Genomic DNA, 25655 nt, shown 5'->3' on the forward strand with positions numbered 1-25655 from the left:
AGGCTATTAGTTGGTTGTGTTGTACTTACCAGTACCCAGTGTTCGCGGGGTTCGACATGCCAATCAACCTGCTATCTGCCAATCACAGGAATGCCTGGAACATTCTGATGCCGGGCTTCCTGGTGGTTGGTGGAGAGGCGTGGAGGGGGGTTGGGCAGGGAGCGTTGGAAGATAAGACCAGGTTTAGACGTTGTTCTCTCTCTTATGTCTGGCTTTCACAAGAGAAGGTCACGGTTGGTTTATAGGGTATCCTTCATTTATTTGTCGTGGGCTGCGGCCAAACAGTAGCCTGTGGGGAGTTGGGTTAATAAACCGTACATTCGTAAACTCAACTCTCTGTCTGGACAATTGTTCCTTTATGATCTAGTCAGGTCATTACAATATTAGAGCATTGGACCTCTCACTAAAGGCATCAGTCATACAAAAGTTATACTTAAATCCAAACTGGTTCTCTAGTAAATTGGTAGGAATGTCTCATCCTATGTTCAAGAATGGCCTTTTCCCCTTTATTCAGATTACACCTGCTCACTTTCAGTTGTTTGAAAAGGAAATAATCTCCAAAATATCGTTCTTTTTTTAAACAAGCCTTAGAAAATTGGTTGTAATTTCAGTTTAATCCACCTGAAAAGACAGAACATATAATACAATACTAATTTATTAAAAAAACATTTTTTCGAATAAATATTTAAAAAAGGTATAATTTCAGTGAATGACATCATAAATAGGACTGGTGGAGTTGTGTCACACATGCAGCTAACACAGACATGGAAATGTCTGCTCTTCGTAAAATTACAACCAACTAATTGCAGCATTACCACAAAAATGGAAGAGGCAAGTAGAAGGAGGGAAAGTAAGGAACTTGTATGTCGGCCCTGTATTAAAGAACGTAAATGGTTAAAGAAAAGTGTGATAAATAAAAACATTTACCAATTTAATTGAAGGACCAACAAACTGTAATACTGGGTGATTTGAAAAGCCATAGTCAATCAATCAATAATATAATAATTATTTTAGCAACATATTTAATTTACAATCTGTAGAAGCTATGAGAATAGAAAGGAGCACAGGTGAAAAATATATGGCAAATAGAAATCCAAAATGGATGGTGTTGAGAGGTGTTGGGAGGGGTTGGATGGAGCTGAAGGGTGGGACTAATAACAAGATAACCAATGTAAAACATACGGGTCTGTAAAATGTATAAAGGTTCAGAAATGTTGTGAAATAGCACAGTTACAAATAGAAATCAAACTGGATGGACATCAGAAATAGAGGAAGAACTAAAAACAAACTAAATATAACTATTGTAAAATAGATTGTGTCTCTGTACTTTGCTCTGTTCATCTTTCCCTTGATTCTAACTAGTCTCCCAGGCCCTGTTGCTGAAAACATCCCCACAGTATGATGCTGCCACCACCATGTTCAATCTTGGTTTCATCAGACCAGGGAATCTTGTCATGATCTGAGAGTCTTTAGGTGCCTTTTGGCAAACTCCAAGGGGGCTGTCATGTGCCTTTTACAAAGGAGTGGCTTCCGTCTGCCAGCTCCACTATAAAAGCCTGATTAGTGGAGTGCTGAAGATATGGTTCTCTTTCTGGAAGGTTTTCCCATCTGCAGAGAGGAACTCTGGAGCGCAGTCAGTGTAACCATCTGATCTTGGTGACTGACCAAGTCCTTTCTCCCCCGATTGCTCAGTTTGTCCTGGCAGCCAGCTCTAGGAAGGTTCTAAAATGTTTCCATTTAAGAATGATGGAGGCCACTGTGTTCTTTGGCACCTTCAATGCTGCTAAAACGTTTTTCATCCGTTTTAGAATGAAGCTGTAACGTAACAAAATGTTGAAAAAGTCAAGGGGTCTGAATACTTTCCAAATGCACCGTATCTGCCTCAATGTTGCTGGACCCCAGGAAGAGTAGCTGCTGCCTTGGCAAGAATGGATGTGGATCCTAAATAAATATAAATACCAGTCAATTGCCAGGGTTAGAGCTTCCATGTCTGTTCTATTCATTCTTATTTCTATGTTCAGGCCATAGGGTATTACATGTTAACAAGAAAAGCTAAATAAACACACGAATTATTGAAAAAGTAATTGGTTAATATATGAGAAGGAATTCCCGAAAGATTTAAAAAATAACAACGTGCAAAAATAGAGGCCAAAGCACATCAGCAGTTGTATTTACCCCACCAACACTGCAGAAGGACGATCCACTATTAGACTATATTTCTCTATATCAACATGTGTAAATCCAACACTTGAACACTGGGCCCAACCTCCAGTATGTTACGATAATATTTATATTCATTTTAAAGTAGACCAATCAGAAAGTGGCGTCAGGTCTCCATGTCGGATTCCCCCAGTCCGCGCCTTCGTGTCAGCTGAACTGCGCTCCTGTCTTCACCCCACTGTCAGCTACAAGACAAACATGACATATAAAACGTGCCCACAGAATAGATATATCTACTCGAAGGAGATGAACACAGGAAAGATTAAGACGCGTATGCAGAAGATGGCTGTTGGATTATTTTTTATAAAACGGCATAACAGTCTTTATGGTCGCAGGTTCCTCATATATAAGTAGCCTGTCCTACAGTATAGGGACAAATATACCTCGTCCAAAGTCTTGGATAGTTTATTGACCCACTAAAGTGGTTCGTTGTCGAACTTTACTATGTGGGAGCGAATCTACTTTTACGCATCATTGATTTGATGCGTTTTCGTAATTGTTAGTCTCGTCCATAAATTATGTCAGTACACTTAAGCTGATTTATTAGAAATTGCTTCACTAATTCAGTCATTCATTGATTGTCTGATTGATTAATACACTTCGTTGACATATTAAACTACAGGGGCAGCCATGACAGGAAGGTTGATGCTTGGCATTGTTGCGTCACAATATAAAATGCCTCTGATGACGTAATGATCAAACACCAAGCTGCCACTGGTGAAATGAGGATCATTAGCTGATTGAACTGCAAGGTGAACGGTAAGTACGCCCGTCCGCCTGTTTATCGGATAAATGAGGGGATAGACAACAGATTTATTGAGCGCCAGATATAGCTAGGCTTTTAGAAATGAATTGAACAAAGTTGTTAAATTTTAATGAATATATCTTGTCCCAAATAATTATTTCAACTCAGAACTGAATTTGATGATATTAGACAAGAGACTTTAATAACATGAAAAACATTTCCCCAAATACTAAACAAAGTTGTTTCTGTGACTCTCTCTTTATAGAGTTTAATGGTGCTGAAAGCCACTTCCTATTCCAAGTATTCAAGACTAGAAGGAGCATTCTGATTAGAATCCTGCAGACCAGTGAATGATGAATAGGAGGCCCAACCTGAATGGGTCTGGAGGACCAAGGTCCATCGGTGTTCCGCTACTCTGTCCTTCTAACAGAGTGCTGCTGGAGAGAGAAGAGGTCAGCCAGGCCCCAGTGATGGCCTCCTCTTTCAGGCCCTCAGCGTTCCCCTCCCTGCATGTTGTAACTCGTGCTCCCCCTCCTGACGAAATCAGGCCCAAGAGGCCCACAGCTGCCCACAGAAAGAGGAGAGACCTCCAGTCCCTGGTTCCTGTCCAGGCTGGATGTCGTGAGTCTCCCGGTTGGTTTAACAGCAGCAGCTCCCAGCTACCTGCCAAAACCAACAGACGCAGGCGCAACAAGGAGCTTTCCTTCACTGAGGTTCTGAAGAACTACAAGCTTCTGCCTGATTCCCGGCCCAGCAGCCCAGAGAGCCTGTACCAGAATGAGATGATGATACCTAGAATCCCTGTCAGCATCACTAGACCTGAGGGGAGGCCTAGCAACCCTCGGCAACCCACTAGACGGCCTGTTAGACCAGTGGGCCTGGTCCAGCCTGATGTACAGCCTTCCAGACCTGAGGGGAGGCCTAGCAACCCTCTGGGCCCCACTAGACGGCCTGTTAGACCAGTGGGCCTGGTCCAGCCTGATGTACAGCCTTCCAGACCTGAGGGGAGGCCTAGCAACCCTCTGGGCCCCACTAGACGGCCTATTAGACCAGTCGGCCTCGTCCATTATGATATTCAGCCTTCCAGACCTGAGGGGAGGCCTAGCAACCCTGTGGGCCCCAATAGACGGCCTGTTAGCCTCATTGGCCTGGTCCAGCCTGATAAAAAGCCTTCCAGACCTGAGGGGAGGCCTAGCAAACCCTCGGAACACCACTAGGAGAAAAGTGAGGCCCAGTAATCGCGTTTGTCCCGTTATTCTTGAGTCCCGGCCTACCAGTCCTGTGGACGTAGTCCAGTTTGAGTCCCGTCCAACCTGTCCAGCAGTGAGTCTGGTCCAGCCTGAGTCCCGTCCTGCCTGCCCTCTGACCCTGGAGGAGCCGGCCCTTTCAGAGTCATGCAGCTTCAGCAACAATGTGTTTGTTCTCTCCGTGCCGAAAGCTGCCCAGCCAGAGGAGGCTGCCAGAGGGAGCAGCAGCCCACCCAGGGACATCATCAGGCCCGAGGCCTTCGTCCAGACAGGACCCCTGCTGGCCAGGAGAGCCCAGAGGGATGCTCCTCCTCCAAAGAAGGTCCCCAAACCCCCGGTGGCCCCCCGGCCCAAACTGCTGCCCTCCCTGGGCCAGGGCAACGTGTCCCTTGTCAGTGCCAACGCCTGGGATGAAAGGACCAAGAAGAAGAGAAAGAAAGGTCAGCACTTCTCTTTGTGCAATGACACATTTTGTCTATTGATTATATTGTCAATATTGTATAATGTATGTTGTTTGCTGATGTACAACCAGGAAGGTGATTTTAATGTTTTTAAACATTCATAAATGAATTACTAATAAATGAATGTAACCTAATGTAATGTAATTTAAAGGAGTCAGAGTCCAGAGGTCTAGCCTGGGTCTGAGGCATATCCCCCGTGACCTAGAGCTGGCCATGATGAGACCCCGTCTGGCCAAGTCGGCCGTTCCCTCCCAGCAGCCCTACCAGCCGTGGGACGACGAGGACGAGGTGGACATCTACGCCCTGAGGCGAACCGCCTACATGTGCCCCATGTACGACCAGGAGGAGAGCAGCGTCAGGGGCAACAAGAGGGTGGCAGTGGAGGACCTGGACAACATTCCTTTCAGAAGGAAGATCACCTTGTGTTATTTCATGGGGGGTCGCAGGGTCATGCTGCCAAAAGACTACTAACTCCACCCCCCTCAATTTCCACAACAACCCCCCTTTGTCCCTGACAGCGAAGAACAGGACACACACAGAGAGACAGAGTGGACACCAACAGGGCCATCAGAGGAACAGAGACCCTCTCAGTTGAGGTTAGGAATGTCAGCTACTAAAAGGCTTTCTATAGACCATCTCTGTAGCAAGACAACCTCCAGTGATCAGACTGGGCTGTCCTCTGTCTCCCCTCATCACTACTCACCCAAGAGGACCCCTGCACTCTGCCTCCCATCCCCACTACTCCCCCAAGAGGAACGCTGCTCCCTGCCTCCCCTTACCTCTTCTCCCCCTCGAGGACTACAGTCTCTTATCTCTAGATCAGTGTTGGGGTCAGTTCAATGTCAATACAGTCAATTCAGGAAGTAAACTGACATTTTCTCATAGTGGCATTGAGGAAAATTGGAATTGGACTTTCAGTTTACTTCCTGAAATGTAAAGGAATTGACCCCAACCCTGATCTAAATAAACTACTAGATCTCTATGATGACAGAGTCTCAGACAGAAAGACAACAATCCTGTTACTGTCCAGGACCTTGTCTTTACATTTCCCTGAAGCATTACAGGAATAAAAACAAAGTGTTGAAGAAAATACAATCTTTGGAGTTTTGAGAGGCTGTTTCACCTAGTAGTCCATCACATTGTAACGTTGTTCCTTCTAACAGAATGGCTGTTCCACCTAGTAGTCCATCACATTGTAACGTTGTTCCTTCTAACAGAATGGCTGTTCCACCTAGTAGTCCATCACATTGTAACGTTGTTCCTTCTAACAGAATGACTGTCCACCTAGTAGTCCATCACATTGTAACGTTGTTCCTTCTAACAGAATGGCTGTTCCACCTAGTAGTCCATCACATTGTAACGTTGTTCCTTCTAACAGAATGACTGTCCACCTAGTAGTCCATCACATTGTAACGTTGTTCCTTCTAACAGAATGCCTGTTTCACCTAGTAGTCCATCACATTGTAACGTTGTTCCTTCTAACAGAATGACTGTTCCACCTAGTAGTCCATCACATTGTAACGTTGTTCCTTCTAACAGAATGACTGTTTCACCTAGTAGTCCATCACATTGTAACGTTGTTCCTTCTAACAGAATGGCTGTTCCACCTAGTAGTCCAACACATTGTAACGTTGTTCCTTCTAACAGAATGGCTGTTCCACCTAGTAGTCCATCACATTGTAACGTTGTTCCTTCTAACAGAAGGACTGTTCCACCTAGTAGTCCATCACATTGTAACGTTGTTCCTTCAACAGAATGGCTGTTTCACCTAGTAGTCCAACACAGAAGTAGATGGTCAGTAATGGTTCTTGTTTTGCAGTAAGCCAACTAAGTCAACTGGTTTAGTAAGTCTTAGATTGCATATATGATATGTGACTTGAAGGTTTTTCCTGAAACAGTCCATCCATTTCCAACAGTGAAAACCCAGCCCACATTTAATAGTAGATACTTGATGTGTTTGTGGTGTGTAGACCAAAGACTGATGAGTTATGAACAGAACAATGTGGAAGTTGAGTCCATTGTGTTCATCCATCCTTCAGCAGCCAGCCAGCCTCCAGTTGATTCATCATCATCCTGCAATGTCATATTTCAACCAGCAGGGGTCACTGATTCTACTATCTGAATTGTATCACTGTTCAAAGATGAAACTGCCTTATTCAAGGTTCTTCCTCCATTTCATGGCTTAAGGTAAACAGACAACACATGCATGAATCCAGAGTATTATTTTATCAAAACCATTTATAAAACACATCATCCACAGACTGATAGTCTTCCATGGTCTTATTGCAATGTCAAGTCCTTTAGAATCGTATTGGAGATACTGGATCTGTCCAAGGTCAAATAAAGCTTGTTTCCTTTTGCATAGAAACACTAGAATGTTCTCTTATCAGACACTGAAGAAGAAGAAACCAAAAAGCCCTTTCATGGTTTTAGAACGGTTGTCCAAAGAAGAACAACTTTGGTGATTGTAAAGTCATCAAACATGGAGTCAGTCAACATCTCTCTGTGATTGTAAAGACATCAAACATGGAGTCAGTCAACATCTCTCTGTGATTGTAAAGTCATCAGACATGGAGTCAGTCAACATCTCTCTGTGATTGTAAAGTCATCAAACATGGAGTCAGTCAACAGCTCTCTGTGATTGTAAAGTCATCAAACATGGAGTCAGTCAACAGCTCTCTGTGATTGTAAAGTCATCAAACATGGAGTCAGTCAACATCTCTCTGTGGTTGTAAAGTCATCAAACATGGAGTCAGTCAACAGCTCTCTGTGATTGTAAAGTCATCAGACATGGAGTCAGTCAACAGCTCTCTGTGATTGTAAAGTCATCAGACATGGAGTCAGTCAACAGCTCTCAGTGATTGTAAAGTCATCAGACATGGAGTCAGTCAACAGCTCTCTGTGATTGTAAAGACATCAGACATGGAGTCAGTCAACAGCTCTCTGTGATTGTAAAGACATCAAACATGGAGTCAGTCAACAGCTCTCTGTGATTGTAAAGTCATCAAACATGGAGTCAGTCAACAGCTCTCTGTGATTGTAAAGACATCAAACATGGAGTCAGTCAACAGCTCTCTGTGATTGTAAAGTCATCAAACATGGAGTCAGTCAACAGCTCTCTGTGATTGTAAAGACATCAAACATGGAGACAGTCAACAGCTCTCTGTGATTGTAAAGACATCAGACATGGAGTCAGTCAACAGCTCTCTGTGATTGTAAAGACATCAAACATGGAGTCAGTCAACAGCTCTCTGTGATTGTAAAGACATCAAACATGGAGTCAGTCAACAGCTCTCTGTGATTGTAAAGTCATCAAACATGGAGTCAGTCAACAGCTCTCTGTGATTGTAAAGACATCAAACATGGAGACAGTCAACAGCTCTCTGTGATTGTAAAGACATCAGACATGGAGTCAGTCAACAGCTCTCTGTGATTGTAAAGACATCAAACATGGAGTCAGTCAACAGCTCTCTGTGATTGTAAAGACATCAAACATGGAGTCAGTCAACAGCTCTCTGTGATTGTAAAGCCATCAGACATGGAGTCAGTCAACAGCTTATTCCTCTCAGTCCAACAGCCAAAATGATCAATATCATAACTTAAATCATAGTCATATTGATTGATAAGGATAACGCAAACAGCAGCAGGCATGCTAAGTTCAGGCATTCTGGAACATTCCAGGGAGATACCGATTCAGAGGGGGCGGGGTTTAGGCTAGGTAGCTGTCTGTCTGTCATCGGAAGACCAGCGTGGAGGTCTTGAGACAGGTGAAGGAGGCAGTGAGACAGGTGAAGAAGAGAGAAACAGACAGGTAGATCTGAGATGCATCTCCACACTCCTTGGCGTTTTCCTGAAATAATTTGTTAACACACAGTTACAGCCAGTGGTATAATGAAAAGTGTTATTACACAAGGAGAAGTGCTAACCTTTCTTCTTCTTGGTCCTCCCATCACATGAAATAACTGTGAAAACTATGATTTTTGTTGTTGTTTATCCTTCATTTAACTAGGCAAGTCAGTTAAGAACAAATTCAGATTTTCAATGACGGCCTAGGAACAGTGGGTTAACATGTTCAATCCATTTGGTTGATTTAAAAATACAGTTTATAAAATACCCGTCCAGCATCACTACTCTGGACGGCTCTGACTTAGGTATTTGTAGTTATCCACATATTCTATGTGTCTGGTTAGACTGTAAACTCTCCTTCCAGACTCACATTAAGCATCTCCAATCCAAAATGTAAATCTAGAATCGGCTTCCTATTTCGCAACAAAGCATCCTTCACTTATGCTGCCAAACATACCCTCGTAAAACTGACCATCCAACCGATCGTCGACTTCGGCGATGTCATTTATAAAATAGCCTCCAACCCTCTACTCAACAAATTGGATGCGGTCTATCACAGTGCCATCCGTTTTGTCACCAAAGCCCCATATACTACCCACCACCTCAACCTGTACGCTCTCGTTGGCTGGCCCTCGCTTCACTCTCGTCGCCAAACCCACTGGCTCCAGGTAATCTACAAGTCTCTGCTAGGTCAAGCCCCACCTTATCGCAGCTCACTGGTCACCATAGCAGCACCCACCCGTAGCACGCGCTCCAGCAGGTATATCTCACTGGTCATCATAGCAGCACCCACCCGTAGCACGCGCTCCAGCAGGTATATCTCACTGGTCATCATAGCAACACCCACCCGTAGCACGCGCTCCGACAGGTATATTTCACTGGTCATCCCCAAAGCCAAGTCATCCTTTGGCCGCCTTTCCTTCCAGTTCTCTGCTGCCAATGACTGGAACTGCAAAAATCACTGAAGCTGGAGACTCATATCTCCCTTACTAGCTTTAAGCACCAGCTGTCAGAGCAGCTCACAGATCACTGCACATAGCCAATCTAATAAAAATATCCTGTGTATCCTGTCTGAGGGGAACCTGTATTCTGTTTCAATTTCTGGATTCCATAGGATTCAGTCTGAGTTTTCCTCATTGGGGAAATCATGGGGCCCTACAAGCCCTTATGTGAGTTACAAAGAAAACACACAGACATTTCAATATATTGACATACCTTGTCAATGCATTCTGGAAAATATGGTCTGTCCAGTACTCAGGAACATCTGAACACCTATACCTAAAGAAGAGAAGTTGTATTAAAACCTATGACAATGTCAGGAAAATAACACTCAAATGACTTCAGCTTTAGATAGCTAACGTAAACTCACGTAAACTCGTACATCGCCTTGGTCCGTACAATTGCCCTTATTTTAGCGCCCCAAAAACGTAATACTTCCAGATCAACTGTAATGTCAATACCATTGTAAAGCACAATTTCTCCCCTTTCCAACAGAATAAATGACATGACCTAAACGCTGCCCGTTTCTGCATAATTCAAGCAGGCAATGAGCTCTGTCGGGTCTTTTTAAAAATGGCGGGTGGGGAAGCGAAGCTAATGCGTGAGAAGGAGAGATGTTGAGTGGGAAAACTGCTTTTTTCCCCACTCGCTGTCCAACTTATCACCTTATCGCCTCTAAAATGTAAATAAAACACTATTAAAGAGTTTATATAATGTGTCATTACATACTTATTTGAAGGTTTGTGTCGAATTTTAATTGGATTTTTAGGGCGGTGCTAAAGTGATCTTAGAAGTAAACAGCGGCTTTGAGAATGATGATCGCATGCAATGACGAAAAAAATGACTAGGTATCCCCCAGTCACTGTCCATTTCTTGTTTTTAAAGGATGATAGAAGTGCTACACCTGGTGGAGAGAGATTGTAAGACAGAAATTGTTGATTTATGCATGCTGTACGTTACGACATGACAGATCAAGATGTAACAGAGGGTCCATTTTTTCAACTTTTCTCCAATACTAGAGAGCCATTACGATGTTGATCAACGCATGAATAGAAACCTAGTCCGGTTTTGACTTAGTTTTCTTTCGAGCTTCGTTTGAATGTCGCGGTTGCGCAAGTTTGTACGGAATGGGGTGAGTTTACATTAGCTTGCCTAGCAGGCAAACATTACCTTGCAGGGGCACATGTGTTCAGCTCTACTGTAATGTTTGCTGACGATGCATTTTGGTAAGCTAGGTAGCTAATATGTTACAATGCTATTTCGGTTCATATGCTATTTCGGTACACAAAAATTACAAAAGTTATAAACAGCACTGAGGCACGTAAATGCACTGCTAACTTACTAGCTAGTAGCATGCCCACCACTAGTTAACTAGCTAGTTTATCAACGTGCAAATATATAACTTACTCTGACAATATAACTAACTAAAGGCTTTTCGTACTTGAAGAATATTATTTAACGAATATTTTTTGACATTTCGTTGAAAATATGTGTAAATAAATCCAAACTACATTCCAAGTGATAGTTTGGTCGTTACCTGCCACATGGCCTTTCCAGAGGAGAAAGATCAAGACGACGTCTGTTGAAATGTTCCAAGCACAACTGACGTTCATAACTAGATCTGGCATGTCAGTCCAACACAATAATGATCATTTCAACATCATATTTTTAAGTTGTTGGTTGTTACTTAGAAATATTCGTTTAAAATTTAGCAGCATATTACCTTGGATTCTTTTTCAACACATATAAATTAAGGACTATAATCGAAAATGTGTTCAAAAGCAGAAACCTATTATTTTTAGTAAAAAAATCACTTGATTTTCTTTTGCAATATTTACTATGCCGGTGGTTAATTTTTTACAGAGTATAACGATTATGAATTCGGAGGACAGAAAATATTAAATATTGTAACGACCCACACACAGTGTGTTATGTGTCAGGCTATTAGTTGGTTGTGTTGTACTTACCAGTACCCAGTGTTCGCGGGGTTCGACATGCCAATCAACCTGCTATCTGCCAATCACGGGAATGCCTGGAACGTTCTGATGCCGGGCTTCCTGGTGGTTGGTGGAGAGGCGTGGAGGGGGGTTGGGCAGGGAGCATTGGAAGTTAAGACCAGGTTTAGCCGTTGTTCTCTCTCTTATGTCTGGCTTTCACAAGAGAAGGTCACGGTTGGTTTATAGGGTATCCTTCATTTATTTGTCGTGGGCTACGGCCAAACAGTAGCCTGTGGGGAGTTGGGTTAATAAACCGTACATTCGTAAACTCAACCCTCTGTCTAGACAATTGTTCCTTAATGATCTAGTCAGGTCATTACAATATTAAAACATTAGACCTCTCACTAAAGGCATCAGTCATACAAAAGTTATACTTAAATCCAAACTGGTTCTCTAGTAAATTGGTAGGAATGTCTCATCCTATGTTCGAGAATGGCCTTTTTCCTTTATTCAGATTACACCTGCTCACTTTCGGTTGTTTGAAAAGGAAATAATCTCCATAAATTCGTTCTTTTTTAAACAAGCCTTAGAAAATAGGTTGTAATTTCAGTTTAATCCACCTAAAAAGACAGAACAAATAATACAACAAATAGTGGTTCAACTTAAATACTAATTGTTAAAAAAATATTTTAAAAAACGAAAAAATGTTTAAAAAAAGGTATAATTTCAGTGAATGATATCATAAATAGGACTGGTGGAGTTGTCACACATGCAGCTAACACAGACATATGGAAATGTCTGCTCTACCCAAAATTACAACCAACTAATTGCAGCATTACTACAAAAATGGAAGAGGCAAGTAGAAGGGGAAAGTAAGGAACTTGTATGTCGGCCCTGTATTAAATAACGTAAATGGTTAAAGAAAAGTGTGATAAATAAAAACATTTACCAATTTAATTGAAGGACCAAAAAACTGACAGCTGTGCCATATAAATGGCAAAATAGTTGGGAAGAGATTTTCGATGAACCCATTCCATGGCACATGGTTTATGAATTGATACGCAAAACAACCGCGGATTCAAAACTTAGAATTTTTCTATTTAAATTACTATACAAAATTATTGCAACCAGTCGAATGTTATATATATATATATATATATGGTGGGATACAGTCTTCCCAGCTGTGCAGATTTTACTGTGAGGAGGCAGAGTCATTAGGTCATTTATTTTGGTATTGTCTATATGTAGCTCGTTTTTGGTCACAGGTCCAGGAATGGCTGAAGAATTGCAACTAACGCTGCAGATCGCAATACTGGGTGATTTGAAAAGCCATAGTCAATCAATCAATAATATAATAATTATTTTACCAACATATTTAATTTACAATCTGTAGAAGCTATGAGAATAGAAAGGAGCACAGGTGAAAAATATATGGCAAATAGAAATCCAAAATGGATGGTGTTGAGAGATCGATGGGAGGGGTTGGATGGAGCTGAAGGGTGGGACTAATAACAAGATAACCAATGTAAAACATACGGGTCTGTGAAATGTATAAAGGTTCAGAAATGTTGTGAAATAGCACAGTTACAAATAGATCAAACAAAAAATCAAACAAACAAAATATAACTATTGTAAAATAGATTGTGTCTGTAAAATGTGTATAAGATGTTTAAACTGAAGGCAGTAGCCTATGTCTTATTGTTTATTAGTTTACACCAATTGGGGGAAGGGTGGTAGGGTTTGGGGGGTACAATGACATTCTAAAAGAAAATGTATGTCTATCTATATAGGTCTGTGTATGTATGTAAAAAAAAGTGTGCAAAGCTGTCATCAAGGCAAAGGACACTCAAGGACATTCAGATTCAAGTCCCGAAGCCACTCCTGCGTTGTCTTGGCTGTGTGATTAGGTTCATTGTCCCGTTGGAAAGTGTACCTTCGCCCCAGTCTGAGGTCATGAGCAGGTTTTCATCAAGGATCTCTGTACTTTGCTCTGTTCATCTTTCCCTTGATTCTAACTAGTCTCCCAGGCCCTGCCGCCGAAAACATCCCCACAGTATGATGCTGTCACCACCATGTTCAATCTTGGTTTCATCAGACCAGAGAATCTTGTTTCTCATGATCCGAGAGTCTTTAGGTGCCTTTTGGCAAACTCCAAGCGGGCTGTCGTGCCTTTTACAAAGGAGTGGCTTCCATCTTTCTGGAAGGTTTTCCCATCTGTAGAGAGGAACTCTGGAGCGCAGTCAGTGTAACCATCTGATCTTGGTGACTGACCAAGGCCTTTCTCCCCCGATTGCTGTCCTGGCAGACAGCTCTAGGAAGAGTCTTGGTGGTTCTAAAATTCTTCCATTTAAGAATGATGGAGGCTCCTGTGTTCTTTGGCACCTTCAATGCTGCTAAAACGTTTTTCATCCATTTTAGAATGAGGCTGTAATGTAACAAAATGTTGCTGGACTCCAGGAAGAGTAGCTGCTGCCTTGGCAAGAATGAATATGGATCCTAAATAAATATAAATATCAGTCAATTGCCAGGGTTAGAGCTTCCATGTCTGTTCTATTCATTCTTATTTCTATGGTCAGGCCATAGGGTATTACATGTAAACAAGATAAGCTAAATAAATACACGAATTATTGAATAAGTAATTGGTTAATAAATGAGAAGGAATTCCTGAAATATTTAAAAATAACATGCAAAAATAATACAGGCCAAAGCACATCAGCAGTTGTATTTACCCCACCAACACTGCAGAAGTCCGATCCACTATTAGACTATATTTCTCTATATCAAAATGTGTAAAACCAACACTGCAGAAGGACGATCCACTATTAGACTATATTTCTCTATATCAACATGTGTAAAACCAACACTTGAACACTGAGCCCAACCTCCAGTATGTTACGATAATATTTATGTTCATTTTAAAGTAGACCAATCAGAAAATGGCGTCAGGTCTCCATGTCGGATTCCTCCAGTCCGCGCCTTCGTGTCAGCTGAACTGCGCTCCTGTCTTCACCCCACTGTCAGCTACAAGACAAACATGACATATAAAACGTGTGGTGGCCACAGAATAGATATATCTAGTCGAGGGAGATGAACACGGGAAGAGTAAGACGCGTATGTAGAAGAAGATGGCCTGTTGGATTATTTTATATAATACGGCAGAACAGTCTTTCTGGTCGCAGGTTCCTCATATAGAAGTAACCTTCTCTACAGTATTGGGACAAATATACCTCGTCCAAAGTGTTGGATAGTTTATTGACTCACTAAAGTGGTTTGTTGTCAAACTTTACTATGTGGGAGTGAATCTACTTTTACGCATCATTGATTTGATGCGTTTTCGTAATTGTTAGTCTCGTCCATAAATGATGTCAGTATACTTAAGCTGATTTATTAGAAATTGCTTCACTAATTCAGTCATTCATTGATGGTTCGATTGTCTGATTGATTAATACACTTCGTTGACATATTAAACTACAGGGGCAGCCATGACAGGAAGGTTGATGCTTGGCATTGTTGCGTCACAATATAAAATGCCTCTGATGACGTAATGATCAAACACCAAGATGCCACTGGTGAAATGAGGATCATTAGCTGATTGAACTGCAAGGTGAACGGTAAGTACGCCCGTCCGCCAGTTTATCGGATAAATGAGGGGATAGACAACAGATTTATTGAGCGCCAGATATAGCTAGGCTATTAGAAATGAATTGAACAAAGTTGTTAAATTTTAATGAATATATCTTGTCCCAAATAATTATTTCAACTCAGAACTGAATTTGATGAAATTAGATAAGAGACTTTAATAACATGAAAAACATTTCCCCAAATACTAAACAAAGATGTTTCTGTGACTCTCTTTTTATAGAGTTTAATGGTGCTGAAAGCCACTTCCTATTCCAAGTATTCAAGACTAGAAGGAGCATTCTGATTAGAATCCTGCAGACCAGTGAATGATGAATAGGAGGCCCAACCTGAATGGGTCTGGAGGACCAAGGTCCATCGGTGTTCCGCTACTCTGTCCTTCTAACAGAGTGCTGCTGGAGAGAGAAGAGGTCAGCCAGGCCCCAGTGATGGCCTCCTCTTTCAGGCCCTCAGCGTTCCCCTCCCTGCATGTTGTACCTCGTGCTCCCCCTCCAGACGAAATCAGGCCCAAGAGGCCCACAGCTGCCCACAGAAAGAGGAGAGACCTCCAGTCCCTGGTTCCAGTCCAGGATGGATGTCGTGAGTCTCCCGGTTGGTTTAACAGCAGCAGCTCCCAGCTACCTGCCAAAACCAACAGACGCAGGCGCAACAAGGAGCTTTCCTTCACTGAGGTTCTGAAGAACTACAAGCTTCTGCCTGATTCCCGGCCCAGCAGCCCAGAGAGCCTGTACCAGAATGAGATGACACCTAGAATCCCTGTCAGCATCACTAGACCTGAGGGGAGGCCTAGCAACCCTCGACGCCCCACTAGACGGCCTGTTAGACCAACTGGCCTGGTCCAGCCTGATGAACAGCCTTCCAGACCTGAGGGGAGGCCTAGCAACCCTCGGCCCACCAATAGACGGCCTGTTAGCCCCATAGGCCTGGTCCAACCTGATGTACAGCCTTCCAGACCTGAGGGGAGGCCTAGCAACCCTCGGCGAACCACTAGACGGCCTGTTAGACCAGTGGGCCTGGTCCAGCCTGATGTACAGCCTTTCAGACCTGAGGGGAGGCCTAGCAACCCTCTGGGCCCCACTAGACGGCCTGTTAGACCAGTCGGCCTGGTCCAGCATGATATTCAGCCTTCCAGACCTGAGGGAAGGCCTAGCAACCCTCGGAGCACCACTAGGAGAAAAGTTAAGCCTAGTAATCCTGTGTGTTCCGTCATGCCCGAGCCCCGTCCTACCTGCCCTCTGACCCTGGAGGAGCCGGCCCTTTCAGAGTCATGCAGTTTCAGCAACAATGTGTTTGTTCTCTCCATGCCGAAAGCTGCCCAGCCAGAGGAGGCTGCCAGAGGGAGCAGCAGCCCACCCAGGGACATCATCAGGCCTGAGGCCTTCGTCCAGACAGGACCCCTGCTGGCCAGGAGAGCCCAGAGGGATGCTCCTCCTCCAAAGGTCCCCAAACCCCCGGTGGCCCCCCGGCCCAAACTGCTGCCCTCCCTGGGCCAGGGCAACGTGTCCCTTGTCAGTGCCAACGCCTGGGATGAAAGGACCAAGAAGAAGAGAAAGAAAGGTCAGCACTTCTCTTTGGGCAATGACACATTTTGTCTATTGAATATATTGTCAATATTGTATAATGTATGTTGTTTGCTGATGTACGACCAGGAAGATGATTTTCATGTTTTTAAACATTCATAAATGAATTATTAATAAATGAATGTAACCTAATGTAATTTAAAGGAGTCAGAGTCCAGAGGTCTAGCCTGGGTCTGAGGCATATCCCCCGTGACCTAGAGCTGGCCATGATGAGACCCCGTCTGGTCAAGTCAGCTGTTCCCTCCCAGCAGCCCTACCAGCCTTGGGACGACGAGGACGAGGTGGACATCTACGCCCTGAGGAGAACCGCCTACATGTGTCCCATGTACGACCAGGAGGAGAGCAGCGTCAGGGGCAACAAGAGGGTGGCAGTGGAGGACCTGGACAACATTCCTTTCAGAAGGAAGATCACCTTGTGTTATTTCATGGGGGGTCGCAGGGTCATGCTGCCAAAAGACTACTAACTCCACCCCCCTCAATTTCCACAACAACCCCCCTTTGTCCCTGACAGCGAAGAACAGGACACACAGAGAGACAGAGTGGACACCAACAGGGCCATCAGAGGAACAGAGACCCTCTCAGTTGAGGTTAGGAATGTCAGCTACTAAAAGGCTTTCTATAGACCATCTCTGTAGCAAGAGAACCTCCAGTGATCAGACTGGACTGTCCTCTGTCTCCCCTCATCTCTGCTACACCAGACTGGGCTGTCCTCTGTCTCCCCTCATCTCTGATACACCAGACTGGGCTGTCCTCTGTCTCCCCTCATCTCTGATACACCAGACTGGACTGTCCTCTGTCTCCCCTCATCTCTGATACACCAGACTGGGCTGTCCTCTGTCTCCCCTCATCTCTGATACACCAGACTGGACTGTCCTCTGTCTCCCCTCATCTCTGATACACCAGACTGGACTGTCCTCTGTCTCCCTTCATCTCTGATACAGCAGACTGGGCTGTCCTCTGTCTCCCTTCATCTCTGATACACCAGGCTGGACTGTCCTCTGTCTCCCTTCATCTCTGATACACCAGGCTGGACTGTCCTCTGCCACACTCACCTCTTCTCCAAGAGTACCGCTGCACCCTGCCTCCCCTCCCCACTACTCCCCCTAGAGTACCGCTGCACCCTGCCTCCCCTCCCCACTACTCCCCCTAGAGTACCGCTGCACCCTGCCTCCCCTCCCCACTACTCCCCCTAGAGTACCGCTGCCCCCTGCCTCCCCTCCCCACTACTCCCCCTAGAGTACCGCTGCACCCTGCCTCCCCTCCCCACCACTCCCCCTAGAGTACCGCTGCTCCCTGTCTCCCCTCCCCTCCCCACTACTCCCCCTAGAGTACCGCTGCCCCCTGTCTCCCCTCCCCTCCCCACTACTCCCCCTAGAGTACCGCTGCCCCCTGCCTCCCCTCCCCACCACTCCCCCTAGAGTACCGCTGCCCCCTGCCTCCCCTCCCCACTACTCCCCCTAGAGTACCGCTGCACCCTGCCTCCCCTCCCCACTACTCCCCCTAGAGTACCGCTGCTCCCTGTCTCCCCTCCCCTCCCCACTACTCCCCCTAGAGTACCGCTGCACCCTGCCTCCCCTCCCCACTACTCCCCCTAGAGTACCGCTGCCCCCTGCCTCCCCTCCCCACTACTCCCCCTAGAGTACCGCTGCACCCTGCCTCCCCTCCCCTCCCCTCCCCACTACTCCCCCTAGAGTACCACTGCACCCTGCCTCCCCTCCCCTCCCCACTACTCCCCCTAGAGTACCGCTGCACCCTGCCTCCCCTCCCCTCCCCACTACTCCCCCTAGAGTACCGCTGCACCCTGCCTCCCCTCCCCACTACTCCCCCTAGAGTACCGCTGCACCCTGCCTCCCCTCCCCACTACTCCCCCTAGAGTACCGCTGCACCCTGCCTCCCCTCCCCTCCCCACTACTCCCCCTAGAGTACCGCTGCCCCCTGCCTCCCCTCCCCACTACTCCCCCTAGAGTACCGCTGCACCCTGCCTCCCCTCCCCTCCCCACTACTCCCCCTAGAGTACCGCTGCCCCCTGCCTCCCCTCCCCACTACTCCCCCTAGAGTACCGCTGCACCCTGCCTCCCCTCCCCACTACTCCCCCTAGAGTACCGCTGCACCCTGCCTCCCCTCCCCACTACTCCCCCTAGAGTACCGCTGCACCCTGCCTCCCCTCCCCACTACTCCCCCTAGAGTACCGCTGCACCCTGCCTCCCCTCCCCTCCCCACTACTCCCCCTAGAGTACCGCTGCACCCTGCCTCCCCTCCCCACTACTCCCCCTAGAGTACCGCTGCCCCCTGCCTCCCCTCGTCACTACTCCCCCTAGAGTACCGCTGCACCCTGCCTCCCCTCCCCACTACTCCCCCTAGAGTACCGCTGCACCCTGCCTCCCCTCGTCACTACTCCCCCTAGAGTACCGCTGCACCCTGCCTCCCCTCCCCACTACTCCCCCTAGAGTACCGCTGCCCCCTGCCTCCCCTCCCCACTACTCCCCCTAGAGTACCGCTGCCCCCTGCCTCCCCTCCCCACTACTCCCCCTAGAGTACCGCTGCACCCTGCCTCCCCTCCCCACTACTCCCCCTAGAGTACCGCTGCCCCCTGCCTCCCCTCCCCACTACTCCCCCTAGAGTACCGCTGTACCCTGCCTCCCCTCCCCACTACTCCCCCTAGAGTACCGCTGCCCCCTGCCTCCCCTCCCCACTACTCCCCCTAGAGTACCGCTGCCCCCTGCCTCCCCTCCCCACTACTCCCCCTAGAGTACCGCTGCACCCTGCCTCCCCTCCCCAATACTCCCCCTAGAGTACCGCTGCCCCCTGCCTCCCCTCCCCACTACTCCCCCTAGAGTACCGCTGCACCCTGCCTCCCCTCCCCTCCCCACTACTCCCCCTAGAGTACCGCTGCACCCTGCCTCCCCTCCCCACTACTCCCCCTAGAGTACCGCTGCACCCTGCCTCCCCTCCCCACTACTCCCCCTAGAGTACCGCTGCACCCTGCCTCCCCTCCCCACTACTCCCCCTAGAGTACCGCTGCACCCTGCCTCCCCTCCCCACTACTCCCCCTAGAGTACCGCTGCACCCTGCCTCCCCTCCCCACTACTCCCCCTAGAGTACCGCTGCCCCCTGCCTCCCCTCCCCTCCCCACTACTCCCCCTAGAGTACCGCTGCACCCTGCCTCCCCTCCCCTCCCCACTACTCCCCCTAGAGTACCGCTGCACCCTGCCTCCCCTCCCCACTACTCCCCCTAGAGTACCGCTGCTCCCTGTCTCCCCTCCCCACTACTCCCCCTAGAGTACCGCTGCACCCTGCCTCCCCTCCCCACTACTCCCCCTAGAGTACCGCTGCTCCCTGTCTCCCCTCCCCACTACTCCCCCTAGAGTACCGCTGCACCCTGCCTTCCCTCCCCACTACTCCCCCTAGAGTACCGCTGCACCGTGCCTCCCCTCCCCACTACTCCCCCTAGAGTACCGCTGCACCCTGCCTCCCCTCCCCTCCCCACTACTCCCCCTAGAGTACCGCTGCCCCCTGTCTCCCCTCCTCACTACTCCCCCTAGAGTACCGCTGCACCCTGCCTCCCCTCCCCTCCCCACTACTCCCCCTAGAGTACCGCTGCACCCTGCCTCCCCTCCCCACTACTCCCCCTAGAGTACCGCTGCACCCTGCCTCCCCTCCCCACCACTCCCCCTAGAGTACCGCTGCCCCCTGCCTCCCCTCACTCCCCTCTGTATCCGTGTCATCTTGGTGGGCTGTTCGTGTGTCTTGTTGTGTTTATTTATTGCATGTATTCCCTTCCAGAACTTTCTTCCTGACTCTCAGTGTACATCGTTACACCTTCACTTTTCCCTGAAGCATTACAGAAATAAAAACAAACCCCTGAAGAAAATACAATCTTTGAGTGTTTTGAGTGAGTTTTGAGTAGAGACACTGATGAATGTTAATTAGACGATGATACAGGATAAAACATGTCTTAACTGACAGGATAAATTACATGGATAAAATTCAACCATCAAAACTGAGAACAACTTTAAAATAAAGGGGAAGTTTATTCATTGTATTATTACTGATCCATTGCAGATTATCCTACATGTCAATCAAACTGTGCTGTGAGAATCATATTGCCTCCTAGACTCTCAGGCTGTGTTCCAAATGGTTCCCTATTCCCTATGGGCCCTGGTCAAAAGTAGTGCACTACATAGGGTTAAAGGGTACCATGTGGGACACAAGCCAAGCCAGACACACAGAAGACACTCAGGACATCACATTACATACATACACATGGGCAACAGCATCTTTTATCAACAATACTGCATCATGAGGACAGTTACCACATGATGATATGACATCATTAGAGCATCACTGTCAAAGTGAAAGGGACAGACTGATAAAAAACACCACTTAGAAAATCACTAGACAGTAACATCTGACAGTAGTGTTTAATGTCCAGCAGCAATACTAGTAGTATCCCATCCTATTATTCTCAATGATGCATTTTATAATCATTTCATTCAAGTCATTTGAATTAGAAAGAACAGATTATGTCATGAAAAATATAATAATTTAATGCATGAATTTAGCTAAAAACTATAAACCATCATAAGAGTCTTTGGAGTCAAACAGTAAAACTCAGATGAAAGACACCTTGGAGATCCTGATATCAACACATTGTAACGTTGTTCCTTCTAACAGAATGACTGTTCCACCTAGTAGTCCATCACATTGTAACGTTGTTCCTTCTAACAGAATGGCTGTTCCACCTAGTAGTCCATCACATTGTAACGTTGTTCCTTCTAACAGAATGACTGTTCCACCTAGTAGTCCATCACATTGTAACATTGTTCCTTCTAACAGAATGACTGTTCCACCTAGTAGTCCATCACATTGTAACGTTGTTCCTTCTAACAGAATGACTGTTCCACCTAGTAGTCCATCACATTGTAACATTGTTCCTTCTAACAGAATGGCTGTTCCACCTAGTAGTCCATCACATTGTAACGTTGTTCCTTCTAACAGAATGACTGTTCCACCTAGTAGTCCATCACATTGTAACATTGTTCCTTCTAACAGAATGACTGTTCCACCTAGTAGTCCAACACATTGTAACATTGTTCCTTCTAACAGAATGGCTGTTCCACCTAGTAGTCCATCACATTGTAACATTGTTCCTTCTAACAGAATGACTGTTCCACCTAGTAGTCCAACACAGAAGTAGGAGGTCAGTAATGGTTCTTGTGTTGCAGTAAGCCAACTAAGTCAACTGGTTTAGTAAGTCTTAGATTGCATATATGATACGTGACTTGAAGGTTTTTCCTGAAGCAGTCCATCCGTTTCCAACAGTGAAAACCCAGCCCACATTTAATAGTAGATACTTGATGTGTTTGTGGTGCGTAGACCAAAGACTGATGAGTTATGAACAGAACAATGTGGAAGTTGAGTCCATTGTGTTCATCCATCCTTCAGCAGCCAGCCAGCCTCCAGTTGATTCTTCACCATCCTGCAATGTCATATTTCAACCAGCAGGGGTCACTGATTCCACTATCTGAATTGTATCACTGTTCAAAGATGCCTCTGCCTTATCCAAGGTTCATCCTCCATTTCATGGCTTAAGGTAAACAGACAACACATGCATGAATCCAGAGTATTATTTATCAAAACCATTTATAAAACACATCATCCACAGACTGATAGTCTTCCATGGTCTTATTGTAAAGTCAAGTCCTTTAGAATCGTATTGGAGATACTGGATCTTTCCACAGTCAAATAAAGTAGTTTCCTTTTGCATAGAAACACTAGAATGTTCTCTTATCAGACACTGAAGAAGAAGAAACCAAAAAGCCCTTTCATGGTTTTAGAACGGTTGTCCAAAGAAGAACAACTTTGGTGGTTGAAAGACAAACATCTGAAGTCAACATCTCTCTGTGATTGTAAAGACATTAAACATGAAGTCAGTCAACATATCTCTGTGGTTGTAAAGTCATCAAACATGGAGTCAGTCAACAGCTCTCTGTGATTGTAAAGACATCAAACATGAAGTCAGTCAACATATCTCTGCGGTTGTAAAGTCATCAAACATGGAGTCAGTCAACATCTCTCTGTGGTTGTAAAGACATCAAACATCTGAAGTCAACAGCTCTCTGTGATTGTAAAGACATCAAACATGGAGTCAGTCAACAGCTCTCTGTGATTGTAAAGACATTAAACATGAAGTCAGTCAACATATCTCTGTGATTGTAAAGTCCTCAAACATGGAGTCAGTCAACATCTCTCTGTGATTGTAAAGACATCAGACATGGAGTCAGTCTACAGCTCTCTGTGATTGTAAAGTCATCAAACATGGAGTCAGTCAACAGCTCTCTGTTATTGTAAAGACATCAAACATGAAGTCAGTCTACAGCTCTCTGTGATTGTAAAGTCATCAAACATAGAGTCAGTCAACATCTCTCTGTGATTGTAAAGACATCAGACATGGAGTCAGTCTACAGCTCTCTGTGATTGTAAAGTCATCAAACATGGAGTCAGTCAACAGCTCTCTGTGATTGTAGTCATCAGACATGGAGTCAGTCAACATCTCTCTGTGGTTGTAGTCATTAAACATGGAGTCAGTCAACATCTCTCTGTGATTGTAAAGACATCAAACATCTGAAGTCAACATCTCTCTGTGATTGTAAAGTCATCAAACATGGAGTCAGTCAACAGCTCTCTGTGATTGTAAAGACATCAAACATGGAGTCAGTCAACATCTCTCTGTGATTGTAAAGACATCAAACATGGAGTCAGTCAACAGCTCTCTGTGATTGTAAAGACATCAAACATGGAGTCAGTCAACATCTCTCTGTGATTGTAAAGACATCAGACATGGAGTCAGTCAACAGCTCTCTGTGATTGTAAAGTCATCAGACATGAAGTCAGTCAACATCTCTCTGTGATTGTAAAGACATTAAACATGGAGTCAGTCAACATCTCTCTGTGATTGTAAAGTCATCAAACATGGAGTCAGTCAACATCTCTCTGTGATTGTAAAGTCATCAAACATGAAGTCAGTCAACAGCTCTCTGTGGTTGTAAAGACATCAAACATGGAGTCAGTCAACAGCTTATTCCTCTCAGTCCAACAGCCAAAATGATCAATATCATAACTTAAGTCATATAGTCATATTGATTGATAAAGACGCAAACAGCAGCAGGCATGCTAAGGTCAGGCATTCTGGAACATTCCAGGGAGATACCGATTCAGAGGTGGGGGGCGGGGTTTAGGCTAGGTAGCTGTCTGTCTGTCATCGGAAGACCAGCGTGGAGGTCTTGAGACAGGTGAAGGAGGCAGTGAGACAGGTGAAGAAGAGAGAAACAGACAGGTAGATCTGCGATGCATCTCCACACTCCTTGGCGTTTTCCTGAAATCAATCGTTATCACACAGTTACAGCCAGTGGTATAATGAAAACGTGTTATTACACAAGGAGAAGTGCTAACCTTTATTCTTCTTGGTCCTCCCATCACATGAAATAATTGTGAAAACTATAATAGTTTGTTTTGTTGTTTATCCTTCATTTAACTAGGCAAGTCAGGAACAGTGGGTTAATAACGTGTTCAATCCATTTGGTTGATTTAAAATACAGTATATAAAATACCCCTCCAGCATCACTACTCTGGACGGCTCTGACTTAGAATATGTGGATAACTACAAATACCTAGGTGTCTGGTTAGACTGTAAACTCTCCTTCCAGACTCACATTAAGCATCTCCAATCCAAAATTAAATCTAGAATCGGCTTCCTAGTTCGCAACAAAGCATCCTTCACTTATGCTGCCAAACATACACTCGTAAAACTGACCATCCAACCGATCCTCGACTTCGGCGATGTCATTTATAAAATAGCCTCCAACCCTCTACTCAACAAATTGGATGCGGTCTATCACAGTGCCATCCGTTTTGTCACCAAAGCCCCATATACTACCCACCACCTCAACCTGTACGCTCTCGTTGGCTGGCCCTCGCTTCACTCTCGTCGCCAAACCCACTGGCTCCAGGTCATCTACAAGTCTCTGCTAGGTCAAGCCCCACCTTATCGCAGCTCACTGGTCACCATAGCAGCACCCACCCGTAGCAAGCGCTCCAGCAGGTATATCTCACTGGTCATCATAGCAACACCCACCCGTAGCACGCGCTCCAACAGGTATATTTCACTGGTCATCCCCAAAGCCAAGTCATCCTTTGGCCGCCTTTCCTTCCAGTTCTCTGCTGCCAATGACTGGAAGGAACTGCAAAAATCACTGAAGCTGGAGACTCATATCTCCCTTACTAGCTTTAAGCACCAGCTGTCAGAGCAGCTCACAGATCACTGCACATAGCCAATCTAATAAAAATATCCTGTGTATCCTGTCTGAGGGGAACCTGTATTCTGTTTCAATTTCTGGATTCCATTGGATTCAGTCTGAGTTTTACTCATTGGGAAAATCATGGGGCACACAGACATTTGAATATATTGACATACCTTGTCAATGTATTCTGGAAAATATGGTCTGTCCAGTACTCAGGAACGTCTGAACACCTATACCTAAAGAAGAGAAGTTGTATTAAAACCTATGACAATGTCAGGAAAATAACACTCAAATGACTTCAGCTTTAGATAGCTAACGTAAACTCATGTAAACTCGTACATCGCCTCGGTTCGTACAATTGCCCTTATTTTAGCGCCCCAAAAACGTAATACTTCCAGATCAACTGTAATGTCAATACCATTGTAAAGCACAATTTCTCCCCTTTCCAACAGAATAAATGACACGACCTAAACGCTGCCCGTTTCTGCATAATTCAAGCAGGCAATGAGCCCCGTCGGGTCTTTTTCAAAATGGCGGGTGGGGAAGAGAAACTAATGCGTGAGAAGGAGAGATGTTGTGTGGGAAAATGGCTTTTTTTTCACTTGATCTGTCCAACTTATCACTTCATCGCCTCTAAAATGTAAATAAAACACTATAAAGAGTTTATATAATGTGTCATTA

General features: G+C 45.5%; 1 long non-coding RNA gene and 2 pseudogenes across 2 annotated transcripts; all 3 read right to left on the reverse strand.

The window, feature by feature from the left end:
• Positions 1 to 3689: 3689 nt before the first annotated feature.
• On the reverse strand, positions 3690 to 4567 carry LOC149970084 (uncharacterized; annotated as a pseudogene). The gene has a single exon (XR_016493783.1). The product of XR_016493783.1 is annotated as an uncharacterized LOC149970084 (transcript).
• Positions 4568 to 15776: 11209 nt separating this feature from the next.
• LOC149970085 (uncharacterized) lies at positions 15777 to 16460 on the reverse strand (annotated as a pseudogene).
• A 4619-nt stretch (positions 16461 to 21079) lies between these two features.
• Positions 21080 to 25286, reverse strand: LOC110511498 (uncharacterized). Its single transcript, XR_016493789.1, has 2 exons — positions 25148 to 25286; positions 21080 to 24049 (listed from the first exon to the last, which is right to left on the reverse strand). It is a non-coding gene; the product is annotated as an uncharacterized LOC110511498 (long non-coding RNA).
• Positions 25287 to 25655: the final 369 nt, after the last annotated feature.

This window comes from Oncorhynchus mykiss, unplaced genomic scaffold, assembly GCF_057628025.1.
Source record: "Oncorhynchus mykiss isolate SJ-2025 unplaced genomic scaffold, ASM5762802v1 scaffold96, whole genome shotgun sequence".
NCBI classification, from domain to species: domain Eukaryota; kingdom Metazoa; phylum Chordata; class Actinopteri; order Salmoniformes; family Salmonidae; genus Oncorhynchus; species Oncorhynchus mykiss.